This window comes from Temnothorax americanus, unplaced genomic scaffold, assembly GCF_048541705.1.
Source record: "Temnothorax americanus isolate GAGA-0224 unplaced genomic scaffold, ASM4854170v1 Scaffold86, whole genome shotgun sequence".
Taxonomy (NCBI): domain Eukaryota; kingdom Metazoa; phylum Arthropoda; class Insecta; order Hymenoptera; family Formicidae; genus Temnothorax; species Temnothorax americanus.
In genome coordinates, this window is record NW_027509809.1 from 121,288 (window position 1) to 134,568 (window position 13,281).

At 32.3% G+C, this 13,281-nt stretch overlaps 2 long non-coding RNA genes across 2 annotated transcripts; one reads left to right on the forward strand and one right to left on the reverse strand.

Moving 5' to 3' along the window:
- Nucleotides 1-280: 280 nt before the first annotated feature.
- LOC143907674 (uncharacterized) lies at nucleotides 281-1,570 on the reverse strand. Its single transcript, XR_013259945.1, has 3 exons — nucleotides 1,309-1,570; nucleotides 608-827; nucleotides 281-522 (listed from the first exon to the last, which is right to left on the reverse strand). It is a non-coding gene; the product is annotated as an uncharacterized LOC143907674 (long non-coding RNA).
- Nucleotides 1,571-1,778: 208 nt separating this feature from the next.
- Nucleotides 1,779-3,308, forward strand: LOC143907673 (uncharacterized). Its single transcript, XR_013259944.1, has 3 exons — nucleotides 1,779-1,959; nucleotides 2,831-2,969; nucleotides 3,063-3,308. It is a non-coding gene; the product is annotated as an uncharacterized LOC143907673 (long non-coding RNA).
- Nucleotides 3,309-13,281: the final 9,973 nt, after the last annotated feature.

The window sequence follows — 13,281 nt, forward strand, 5'->3', positions numbered from 1 at the left end:
TTATGCTCATTTCATCCATAAATAATCCGCACTCTTTGTCATTATCTTGTAAATGAGACGCTTTCAATTTTAAAAAGTCAAAAATTTCATTTGAGATGCCACTTTCAAATTTTAAGTTTTCTAACTTTCGTCGTAATGTACGCAAAGATGGTAATGGCATTCCTTGTAAGATAAGCTCTTCATAACCGGTGGTTCCACAAGTAAATTGTAATTTAAGAGCACGTTGAATGGTCTCATTTGTCCAATTTTTGATACGCTTTTTGGTAAATAGAGTCCGAATTTGATCATTAGTTAGCATCTCCTTTAACATTTGCCTATACTTATTATTATTAATCATATTTTTTAATTTTTGATTCGTATTTCTCAAAATATTATTTTGTTTACGTAAATAAATTAAGTTTTGTAGAGTTTTTTTTTATTAATTTTACAACACTTTTGATTTTTAATTTTTTTCTCTTCAAAAATTTCATTTTCACAAACTGTATTGCTTGTAGATGCATTGAGAGATTTATTTGTAGTAATCTGAAATAAATTGAAGTATACATTAAGAAAAATTAAAATATATATGTTATTTTTTTATTATTACATTTCATTATCTCACACCTACTTATTGTTCACTTTGATCTTGATTTTGAACATCATGAATAATATGCTCTCTCTCTACTAGGTTTTCTGTAGGTTTCTGTAAGTTCTCTTTATGTATAGGTTCTTGAAAGGATACTCTTTTTGTTATAAAAAAAACCGAAAATGGTTAGTACAGCGTGTGGTTTCAATTTTCTTTTATTATCAATTCTGTTCGGCTCCCACATTTCAGGAGCAAAATGCACCTATAAAAAGAAGTTAATAAAATATAACTATCAAAGAATAAATAACTTTATTTTATAATGTTATTTATTAATGTTTAATATTTTAGTTTAACATGCCAATAAAAATAAACAGATTATATTAAAGTACAAAAACATGCTTCTCATTCATAGAAAACAATATTATATTTTAATACAAAACCATGCTTCTCATTCATAGAAAACAAGATTATATTTTAATAAAAAACCATGCTTCTCATTCATAGAAAACAAGAAAGCAATAGAAGAATAGCAAGATTAATGTTAATGTTAAAGTATTTAAATTAAAAGTAATGTAACTTGATTTCATGTACTTTTATATATACATAACCTGTGTTTTATGGCTTTCCTTTTTTATAAAAATATTAATTTAATGGTATATACTATTTCTTTATATATTTTTTAATTAAATGATAAAATATTTAAATAAACTATTATAAATTAAATGAATAAAAAAATAATTTACCTCGCACAAGTAAGAACTATTTGTTGGCGTCCAATTTGGACGATTCATATTTTTAACCCAAAATTCTGCGGCACATCTACCCATTATTACAATTTACTCTACTTGACCCAGTATGCGCAGTATAAGCAGGTTAGGAGGCATTAACTAAGAGAGAGTGAGGTAGCACTAGCACATATCTTTCTCTCAACCACTTGCTCACCACCTTTGCCAGCATTATCTCCTTCCTACGCTGAATTGGGCCCGGAACCGGCCGTCCTTCACAGTAATAACCGTCATAATGACGACGTAACCTATAACGACGCTATTGCTGCTGTGGCTAGCCGTCTCCCTCGGCATTTGCATCATCACCGATTTTTCCTTCGCCCTGCTCATAACCCTCCTGACCTTCGCGTGATCTACGATTCTGCGGTCGATCATTGCTACGTCGGATACACCCAGTGGATACCGCGATATCTGCGACGTTTGTTCGCGGCTTAGAGTGAACTTTTTACCTTTATTTACAATTAGTGCGAGTAAAGTAGTGCAAAATGGTTATAACGTGCGCAGTACCGAAATGTAAATCGGGTTACAAAAGCCAGAAAGAGAAATTGTCTCTGTTTAAAGTGCCGAGAAATATAGAAATGAGAAAAGAATGGGAAGCCGCTATTCCTGGTATAGTGGCATTTAAAGAAACGTACTCTATTTGCGAGAAGCATTTCGAACCATATTATATTATCAGGAACTACATCAAACATGATGCAAATGGAAAGATTATTGCTAACGTAATTCTTTAAGGTGGCTCTAAAGTGACATCGTTAGTCAATAATACAACTCACATAAAACTTGATAAAATACATTATGATTTTTCCTAAACATCTTATCTAAATAAAAATTATTAATATTGATAATGTTCCCATTGATTTTTATAAGTAATTTATAAATTTATAATAACTATAAAAGGTCGATTGATTAATGTTGTCTTGATTCTTTCGCGTCAGTGCGCAAGTACTGTGTAGATAGTGTAGATCTAGCAGCCGACTCGCCGTCTCCCCGCTGGCGTATATAACCTCTTAGCGTGTCCATGACATTTTACTTCCGTGACACGCACATGCATCATCACTTTCTCGATCAAATATTTCTTAAAAATCCATGGCAACACACAACTTTTCATATACCACTGGAAAGCTTGTGATTTCATCTTTCAGTGTTCAGTTTTTTATTAACATCTCTAGTTTTTCTTAAAAGATATTATATTATTTCCGGTAAAAATTCAATAACCTCCCATAAGAGCTATGTTAAAAAGTGATTTTTTATATTGCTCGTTTGCAATAATTTACATGGCAACAGGGTCTCAAATTTTAAGAGATGGTTTATTATATGTTAAAGAACAACCTTCCAAAGTTTTATTTATATGGCTAGTCTTTTAGTTTACCTTAGAACCACCTTAATATACGAAAACTAGCTTATTGTCCTTTATTTCCATTTTTATTTCATGTATGTTCTTTTTATATTTCCTTTGTTGCATATTTCTTTTTTCTGTCAGGTTCTATTTTAGCGTCCTCGTCTTCACAGTTTCGCTGTACCAACAATATTTAATAACAATACATATTCCATCTATAACAAGGTCGAACTGGTACCTGAACTGGTTCACATTACGGAAAGTTATCAGTCCGTTATAGGAAGTATGTATTGTACACACTTACGTACACACTTACTGTGTAGTGTATATTATCTTTAGATTTTAAACATTGCTAATAATGTTGGATAATATTTAGCTTCAGATAAAGTTACAACAAAAAGGTCACGAATCGGTTTAACCTCAGACGAAGTTACAAAAAAAGGCCATGCATCGATTTCGAGGATAAAGTTGTACATGTGGAACTGTCAAGTTCTTGTGATCAGCAGAAGTCTTTGGAAATAGTGTCAACTGAAATTGAGGTGTCAGTTAATGACAGAAGTTTCTTGACATTCGCAATTGATCAGAGAATTATTATATATGAAGGTGAGTTACTAATTGTCAAAGTTCATTAAGACCCAGTTTCACAAGTGTCAGTTAACTTTTAACCTTAGATTAAGTCACTCTTCATCTCTTTCTAATGTCCCCCTTATGCCCGTTTTCACCAACGTCGTTTAACTTGAACCGTAGTTCAATTCACTCTTTGTCTGTTTCTAAGGAAGACTGTTAGAAAGAAACAAAGAGTGAATTGAACTAAGGTTCAAGTTAAACGACGTTGGTGAAAAAGGGCATTAGAAAGAAACAAAGAGTGAGTTAATCTTAGATTAAAAGTTAACCGACACTTGTAAAAAACTGAGCCTAAATAATCCCCTAAATTAAAATCCAATAAAAATACCTATTTAAATATTCTAATTTCACGATGCAATTTAAACTTAATGCACATATGTAATATAAATTTAAACCTTAAATATCATACACTACAATCTTTTTCATTTTTATAGTTTTAATTGAATTAAAATTTTACAAACATTCCAAATTTTTTAACTAATTTTTTTTTAAATATACAACAAAAATGTGAAACATAAATTTTTTGGTATGACGATTATGTTTGTCGTAAACAACATTTGATAAAATATAGGTAGGGATGGACATGCACGCAAAGAAATTACATCGTTCATTTAGCTGTAAAAAAGCCGGTAATTATGCAGTATAGGGGAAGCACCTCCGATGACCTTGACCTTGACATATGTTGTCAAGGTCACCCTCCTAAGTGACCTTCAGAAGGTTTTAGCCGTCGCTCGTTTTTTATTAAAAAGTTATAAACAAAAAAAGTTTCGAAAATATAGCAGTTATTTTAAGTACTGAGAAGCATAAACGACTAATATTACGTTTTTCTTTAAAGCAGAGAATAATTTATTTCGCGAGAAAGTCGCTGCTTTACCAAAACACAACATTTAAAGCAGTAAATTGTTGATAAATTGAAATTTTTTTGTTAAAGCAGAGAATACATTATTTTGCGAAAAAATCGCTGCTTTACCAAAACACAACATTTAAAGCAGTAAATCGTACCTATGTAGGTTAGTGACGCGCTTTAAAAGTATTTAAGTGTTTAAAGCGCGTCAACTAACCTATATATGCACCTATATATGCTATACTTTCCAAACTTTTTTTGTTAATAACTTTTTAACGAATAGCGAGCGACGGCTAAAACTTTCTGAAGGTCACTCGTGGTCATGACCTTGACAACATATATCAAGGTCATTGAAATCGGTGAGGTCGCCAAACTTTTTTTTGTTAATAACTTTTTAATAAAAAACGAGCGACGGCTAAAACCTTCTGAAGGTCACTCAGGAGGGTGACCTTGACAACATATGTCAAGGTCAAGGTCATCGGAGGTGCTTCCCCTATACTGCATAATTACCAAGAAGCCTGTTTATTTAACTCTTTTTTTTTACATAATATATATTACATACTAAAAAACTAAAGCTGCGAGCTCACAATCGACGATCTGATTCGTATTGAACGCATCGCTAGCGTATATTACTTTCGACGCTTCCTTGGGATCCTTCACAGTGGACGCGATATAGGAGAACTGCGCAAACTTTGCATCGATCGTCGCAAGTATTCTGATCAAACGATCGAATCTCGCATCGATGCACCGATCGAGATCGAACATACGATGCATCGTCGATTCGGTCATTCTCAAGCATACGTTTGCAGATTCGAGACGTATGAGTTTGATGTTATTAACCGTACAAACTCTCACCATTAGCGGTCCAACGTTTATAAAACTATGGATATCTTTGAAGTCATTGCGAAAGAAATTCTGAATATTTTGCCGTTGCTCGTATAGTGCCTTCCACGTTTCGAAAGACAACAGCAGTTCCTTTTCTCGGCGAGGATCTCCAACGGCGATCTCCACGTAGCTCGGTGGACCCACGTTGATACCAATTTCGAGGAATTTGTATTCCGTAACTGTCAGCGCGTATTGTCTGCTGAGTATACGAACCGCGCGACGATCCAACGAACAACGACGCCGCTAGGCGACGTACAATGGGTAAGACTAACTCGATAGCGCACGGCGTTGGGAGCGTGTTTTGTCGATGACGCATCGAACCTGTCGGGACATGTTCGTCGTAAACAACATTTTTCTAGGAAAATGAGGGGTGTTATCTCATAGACTAAACAATTTCGCGCTATTTTTTACGACGCAATTATAGTCATATTTATAATATTCTGCGTTAATATAAATATATTATGCAGTAATTAAATCTGAGGAAAGAAGTATTTTTATGTTCAATGTTAAACTAAAAAATTTTTACTATAGGTAAATATATAAGATTTTATTTTATTTATCATCATTGGCGGAACTGCCCTTTGTGGACCAGCGTCTGCTCATTATATTAATTTATAATATTAATAAATATTTCTTTCTGTATTTATTATTACCTATAAAAAATGAGTCCCTTTGAAACGGCATCATGTTGAAAACCAGGTATTGCGACATGCGATAAATGCTTTAAATTTTGCAAATACATTCTTTGCGATTTGAAATATTTTGTGATTTTTTCAAGAAAAAGAAATGTAAATTTTATGTAATGGAAGTGAGGAGTTATTAATTCCCATCTGAGTACAATTAAATTGTGAATATCATGTATTTTAATAGAACAGAAATGTGGTAACAATACTGCTGAGACATGATAAGTGGGTATTTGAAAAGTTTTCTTAAAAAGTGTCCATATGTCAGTATCATAAGTATTATATGTTTCTTGAATTGGCATATTCGACAAAATTTTGTAAACTTTTGAGGATGTTTTATCACAATGCTAAAATTCGTCTGAAATACCGGATCGTACGTGTGTGAAGTTAGCATCTCAAGTGTTAGCATCTCACAAATAAACTGCAAATTCACTTGCATCCAGCATAGTTCTACAGTTCCTGATAATTTTTAACAATAGTTCTGATGAATTTACTATTAAAATCGCATTTTTAAGAAATGAGATGCTAACTTCCAAAAACACCTGACAGCATCTCATCGTATTTCGAATACATGATCACGGAGGAGTAAGATTCTATAGAGTTCTCCAGTCTAGACACATTCTGTCAATAGTTCTGACGATTAAACTCCGCAGAAAATAATTTATAATTACAAAACCCATCTGATCCCATGTCTATGAAGCTGGCATGAAAACTCACTAATTGTTTACAGTTCTAGAGTTTCTCTATGAGTTAAACAAATAATTCCGACCATTAAAGCAAAAGAATTGATTCAAAGTTGACTAAGACGACAACTTCACGTTGCGTCTTAATTTGTCTTACAGCAGTTCCCTCACTATATCTCGTCAGATTTTGATTTGCAATTAAAAACGAGTTCTATAAAGAGTTCTGCAGTTTAAAACCAAAAACATCGATTAAAATAACGTGAAAAACACACGAATATAGTGTAACAAATATATCAAGCTGAACGATTTTTCAGAGTTCTGGCTTTTCCAACATAGTTCTGTATAATTATGAATACATTTATGCATTTTTTAAAGAGTTCTAGACACTATCAACGTTGTGTTATCAAAAAAATTAATACTGCCCGGAAAACGCATTTTAATACAGATAAAGGTGAGATGCTGGACGATATTCGCGAGTTCTACTGATCGTAAAATTTTTCGCGCAATTCTAAATGTATTTAACAATTTCCTAAAGAGTTCTGGTCACTACCAGCGTTGTTATTTTTTAAATAATTAATACTGCCTAAAAAACGCATTTTAAGACAAATAAGGGTGAGATGCTAGTCGATATTCGATAGTTATGGTCATCGTAAAATTTTTTCATGCAGTTCTAAACGTATTTAACAATTTCTCGAAGAGTTCTGAGCATTACCAGCGTTGTGTTATATTTTAAATAATTAATACTGCCTGGAAAACGCATTTTAAGACAGATAAGGGTGAGATGCTAGTCGATATTCGATAGTTCTGGTCATCGTAAAATATTTTTCATGCAGTTCTAAACGTATTTAACAATTTCCCGAAGAGTTCTGGCCACTACCAGCGTTGTGTTATTTTTTAAATAATTAATATTGCCTGGAAAACGCATTTTAAGACAGATAAGGGTGAGATGCTAGTCGATATTCGATAGTTCTGGTCATCGTAAAATATTTTTCATGCAGTTCTAAACGTATTCAACAAATTCCTGAAGAGTTCTAAGCATTACCAGCGTTGTGTTATTTTTTAAATAATTAATACTGCCCGGAAAATGCATTTAAAGACAGATAAGGGTGAGATGCTAGTCGATATTTGATAGTTCTAGTCATCGTAAAATATTTTTCATGCAGTTCTAAACGTATTTAATAAATTCTCGAAAAGTTCTGGCCACTACCAGCGTTGTGTTATTTTTTAAATAATTAATACTGCCCGGAAAATGCATTTAAAGACAGATAAGGGTGAGATGCTAGTCGATATTTGATAGTTCTAGTCATCGTAAAATATTTTTCATGCAGTTCTAAACGTATTTAACAATTTCTCGAAGAGTTCTGGCCACTACCAGCGTTGTGTTATTTTTTAAATAATTAATACTGCCCGGAAAATGCATTTAAAGACAGATAAGGGTGAGATGCTAGTCGATATTTGATAGTTCTAGTCATCGTAAAATATTTTTCATGCAGTTCTAAACGTATTTAACAAATTCTTGAAGAGTTCTGAGCATTACCAGCGTTGTGTTATATTTTAAATAATTAATACTGCCCAAAAAACGCATTTTAAGACAAATAAGGGTGAGATGCTAGTCGATATTCGATAGTTATGGTCATCGTAAAATTTTTTCATGCAGTTCTAAACGTATTTAACAATTTCTCGAAGAGTTCTGAGCATTACCAGCGTTGTGTTATATTTTAAATAATTAATACTGCCTGGAAAACGCATTTTAAGACAGATAAGGGTGAGATGCTAGTCGATATTCGATAGTTCTGGTCATCGTAAAATATTTTTCATGCAGTTCTAAACGTATTCAACAAATTCCGGAAGAGTTCTGGCCACTACCAGCGTTGTGTTATTTTTTAAATAATTAATACTGCCTGGAAAACGCATTTTAAGACAGATAAGGGTGAGATGCTAGTCGATATTCGATAGTTCTGGTCATCGTAAAATATTTTTCATGCAGTTCTAAACGTATTCAACAAATTCCGGTAGAGTTCTGGCCACTACCAGCGTTGTGTTATTTTTTAAATAACTAATACTGCCTGGAAAACGCATTTTAAGACAGATAAGGGTGAGATGCTAGTCGATATTCGATAGTTCTGGTCATCGTAAAATATTTTTCATGCAGTTCTAAACGTATTTAACAATTTTCCGAAGAGTTCTGGCCACTACCAGCGTTGTGTTATTTTTTAAATAATTAATATTGGCTGGAAAACGCATTTTAAGACAGATAAGGGTGAGATGCTAGTCGATATTCGATAGTTCTGGTCATCGTAAAATATTTTTCATGCAGTTCTAAACGTATTCAACAAATTCCTGAAGAGTTCTAAGCATTACCAGCGTTGTGTTATTTTTTAAATAATTAATACTGCCCGGAAAATGCATTTAAAGACAGATAAGGGTGAGATGCTAGTCGATATTTGATAGTTCCAGTCATCGTAAAATATTTTTCATGCAGTTCTAAACGTATTTAACAAATTCTCGAAGAGTTCTGGCCACTACCAGCGTTGTGTTATTTTTTAAATAATTAATACTGCCTGGAAAACGCATTTTAAGACAGATAAAGGTGAGATGCTAGTCGATATTCGATAGTTCTGGTCATTGTAAAATATTTTTCATGCAGTTCTAAACGTATTTAACAATTTCCCGAAGAGTTCTGGCCACTACCAGCGTTGTGTTATTTTTTAAATAATTAATATTGCCTGGAAAACGCATTTAAAGACAGATAAGGGTGAGATGCTAGTCGATATTCGATAGTTCTGGTCATCGTAAAATATTTTTCATGCAGTTCTAAACGTATTTAACAATTTCCCGAAGAGTTCTGGCCACTACCAGCGTTGTGTTATTTTTTAAATAATTAATATTGCCTGGAAAACGCATTTTAAGACAGATAAGGGTGAGATGCTAGTCGATATTCGATAGTTCTGGTCATCGTAAAATATTTTTCATGCAGTTCTAAACGTATTCAACAAATTCCTGAAGAGTTCTAAGCATTACCAGCGTTGTGTTATTTTTTAAATAATTAATACTGCCCGGAAAATGCATTTAAAGACAGATAAGGGTGAGATGCTAGTCGATATTTGATAGTTCTAGTCATCGTAAATAATTTTTCATGCAGTTCTAAACGTATTTAACAAATTCTTGAAAAGTTCTGAGCATTACCAGAGCGTTGTGTTATATTTTAAATAATTAATACTGCCTGGAAAACGCATTTTAAGACAGATAAGGGTGAGATGCTAGTCGATATTCGATAGTTCTGGTCATCGTAAAATATTTTTCATGCAGTTCTAAACGTATTTAACAATTTCCCGAAGAGTTCTGGCCACTACCAGCGTTGTGTTATTTTTTAATGTACAATAGTTATTTTTCGAGATAATATATACGTAAAAGTGGCGTAATTTAATGATTTCATTAAATTGGAATACAAAAGTTGCCTTCCATTTACATCAAAACTCAGATAATTTTCACTTGTGACGTCATAACTCAGTTAAATGCACGTTCTTTTTGCATGCTGGAAAGTGAGATTCAACTGAGTTTTTATCCACAATCGAGACCATGTGCTTTAATGAATCTAATAAACTCACATTAAAAGTGAGGCTATATATATGGACCTGTGTTATTATGCGATAGCTTTGTCACCAAAATAAGTAGGTAAATACATATCTTACTTGAGTATAAAATATTCACGTAACTGAGTGACTCAGATCACTTGAGTGTAAATGGAAAAAGCAACTAATAATACGTATCACTTGAGTTTTTTTATTTATTTATTTTTTTTAAATAAAGATACTACAACTTGGGTTTATTAAATCTTAGTTACACGATATCTCTTACACTCAGCATTACCCAGAGCCAACGACGGGGACGTGGTAAGACTTGGCTCCATTCTTTTTTTTTCTTTTTTATAAATTTTTATGTTTTTTTAATATTTTTTGTTTTTATATTTTTTTATATTTTTTATTTTTGTTTTATATTTTTTTTGTTTATTTATATTTTTTATCTGCTTTTTTCGTATTTATAGTGTTTTTTGTATTGTTGTTTTTTCTTTCTTATAATGTTTTCAATGCGTAGCCTTTCTTTTAAACGTATTTTTCTTAGTGCAAAAGTAATTTTTTGTTATAAAATGTTGGTTATAAAATGTTATAAAATTTAGAAAATAATCACAAGTAACCTAATTAGGAAAATTATCTGCATAATCAATAGTTATTTTCTTTACTTAACGATTTTCTTTATATATTTTTAATCTTAATATTTTTTAATCTTAATATGTCCGTTATTCCTATTTGTTAATGTTTTTCACCTACAAACGTATACAAAATCAGATGAGGTTGGATTGCTTTGATTGGATTAACGCTTTCACGAGATGGTCCCACATCATTGTACTCGTGCCAGTACATCCCAGATTTAGTGTATCCAATGTAGTGACCCGCCGACCAACTTACAGCACCGGCTAATGAATACATTCTATTCTTTATCTCGATAATTTTTGTTATTGAATCAAGTGTGCAGGAAATAGCTTTGGTCCTAGTGTAACTCTCATCAGTTACAACACTTGTATCAATGATCACGTGCGGCCCATATTCTATATCGTCTTCAATGAGCGTGCTGCACCTTCGACATGTCCGTTTTGTTTTATGTCCATCATCTATTGCCTGCTGCATGAAACCAAAACCGTAACACAGTATTAAATCAACATTGATGCTGAGAGCATTGCTTTGCGTGTTAAAATTATATCCGCATTGGCAGAAAACTTTTGTTTTGTGGCTTGGTATATCTTCAAAAACATATTGAGCTAAGTGGGCAACGTTACACTCAGTATCCAGGCGCTTTATTGTTCTTGTGAACGATTCCATTTTGAACAGTCCCATTTTGGAAAGTATGTCTGCTCTCTCTCGGTAATCAACCATCGTGAGTTTTTGCTTGCCTGTTAGTATTTTCAGAGCCAATTGTATGGTCTGATTATTCGATTTCTTAAGTATCTCGCAATAGACTCGATTTGATGCCATCGCGCTCATGATTACTTGAAACAACGAATCATACGCACAAGTTTTCTTTAGGTTGAGCCTAAACTTTTCCAGAATTACAGGCTCGCAAAACAAGCCATTTTTAAATACAGGAAGTTTTGAGACCTTGGTATCTTTAATATATTCCCATTCCGGGCATATATCTGATTTTGTATACGTTTGTAGGTGAAAAACATTAACAAATAGGAATAACGGACATATTAAGATTAAAAAATATTAAGATTAAAAATATATAAAGAAAATCGTTAAGTAAAGAAAATAACTATTGATTATGCAGATAATTTTCCTAATTAGGTTACTTGTGATTATTTTCTAAATTTTATAACATTTTATAACCAACATTTTATAACAAAAAATTACTTTTGCACTAAGAAAAATACGTTTAAAAGAAAGGCTACGCATTGAAAACATTATAAGAAAGAAAAAACAACAATACAAAAAACACTATAAATACGAAAAAAGCAGATAAAAAATATAAATAAACAAAAAAAATATAAAACAAAAATAAAAAATATAAAAAAATATAAAAACAAAAAATATTAAAAAAACATAAAAATTTATAAAAAAGAAAAAAAAAGAATGGAGCCAAGTCTTACCACGTCCCCGTCGTTGGCTCTGGGTAATGCTGAGTGTAAGAGATATCGTGTAACTAAGATTTAATAAACCCAAGTTGTAGTATCTTTATTTAAAAAAAATAAATAAATAAAAAAACTCAAGTGATACGTATTATTAGTTGCTTTTTCCATTTACACTCAAGTGATCTGAGTCACTCAGTTACGTGAATATTTTATACTCAAGTAAGATATGTATTTACCTACTTATTTTGGTGACAAAGCTATCGCATAATAACACAGGTCCATATATATAGCCTCACTTTTAATGTGAGTTTATTAGATTCATTAAAGCACATGGTCTCGATTGTGGATAAAAACTCAGTTGAATCTCACTTTCCAGCATGCAAAAAGAACGTGCATTTAACTGAGTTATGACGTCACAAGTGAAAATTATCTGAGTTTTGATGTAAATGGAAGGCAACTTTTGTATTCCAATTTAATGAAATCATTAAATTACGCCACTTTTACGTATATATTATCTCGAAAAATAACTATTGTACATTAAAAAATAACACAACGCTGGTAGTGGCCAGAACTCTTCGGGAAATTGTTAAATACGTTTAGAACTGCATGAAAAATATTTTACGATGACCAGAACTATCGAATATCGACTAGCATCTCACCCTTATCTGTCTTAAAATGCGTTTTCCAGGCAGTATTAATTATTTAAAAAATAACACAACGCTGGTAGTGGCCAGAACTCTTCCGGAATTTGTTGAATACGTTTAGAACTGCATGAAAAATATTTTACGATGACCAGAACTATCGAATATCGACTAGCATCTCACCCTTATCTGTCTTAAAATGCGTTTTCCAGGCAGTATTAATTATTTAAAATATAACACAACGCTGGTAATGCTCAGAACTCTTCGAAAAATTGTTAAATACGTTTAGAACTGCATGAAAAAATTTTACGATGACCATAACTATCGAATATCGACTAGCATCTCACCCTTATCTGTCTTTAAATGCATTTTCCGGGCAGTATTAATTATTTAAAAAATAACACAACGCTGGTAGTGGCCAGAACTCTTCGAGAAATTGTTAAATACGTTTAGAACTGCATGAAAAATATTTTACGATGACTAGAACTATCAAATATCGACTAGCATCTCACACTTATCTGTCTTTAAATGCATTTTCCGGGCAGTATTAATTATTTAAAAAATAACACAACGCTGGTAGTGGCCAGAACTCTTCGAGAAATTGTTAAA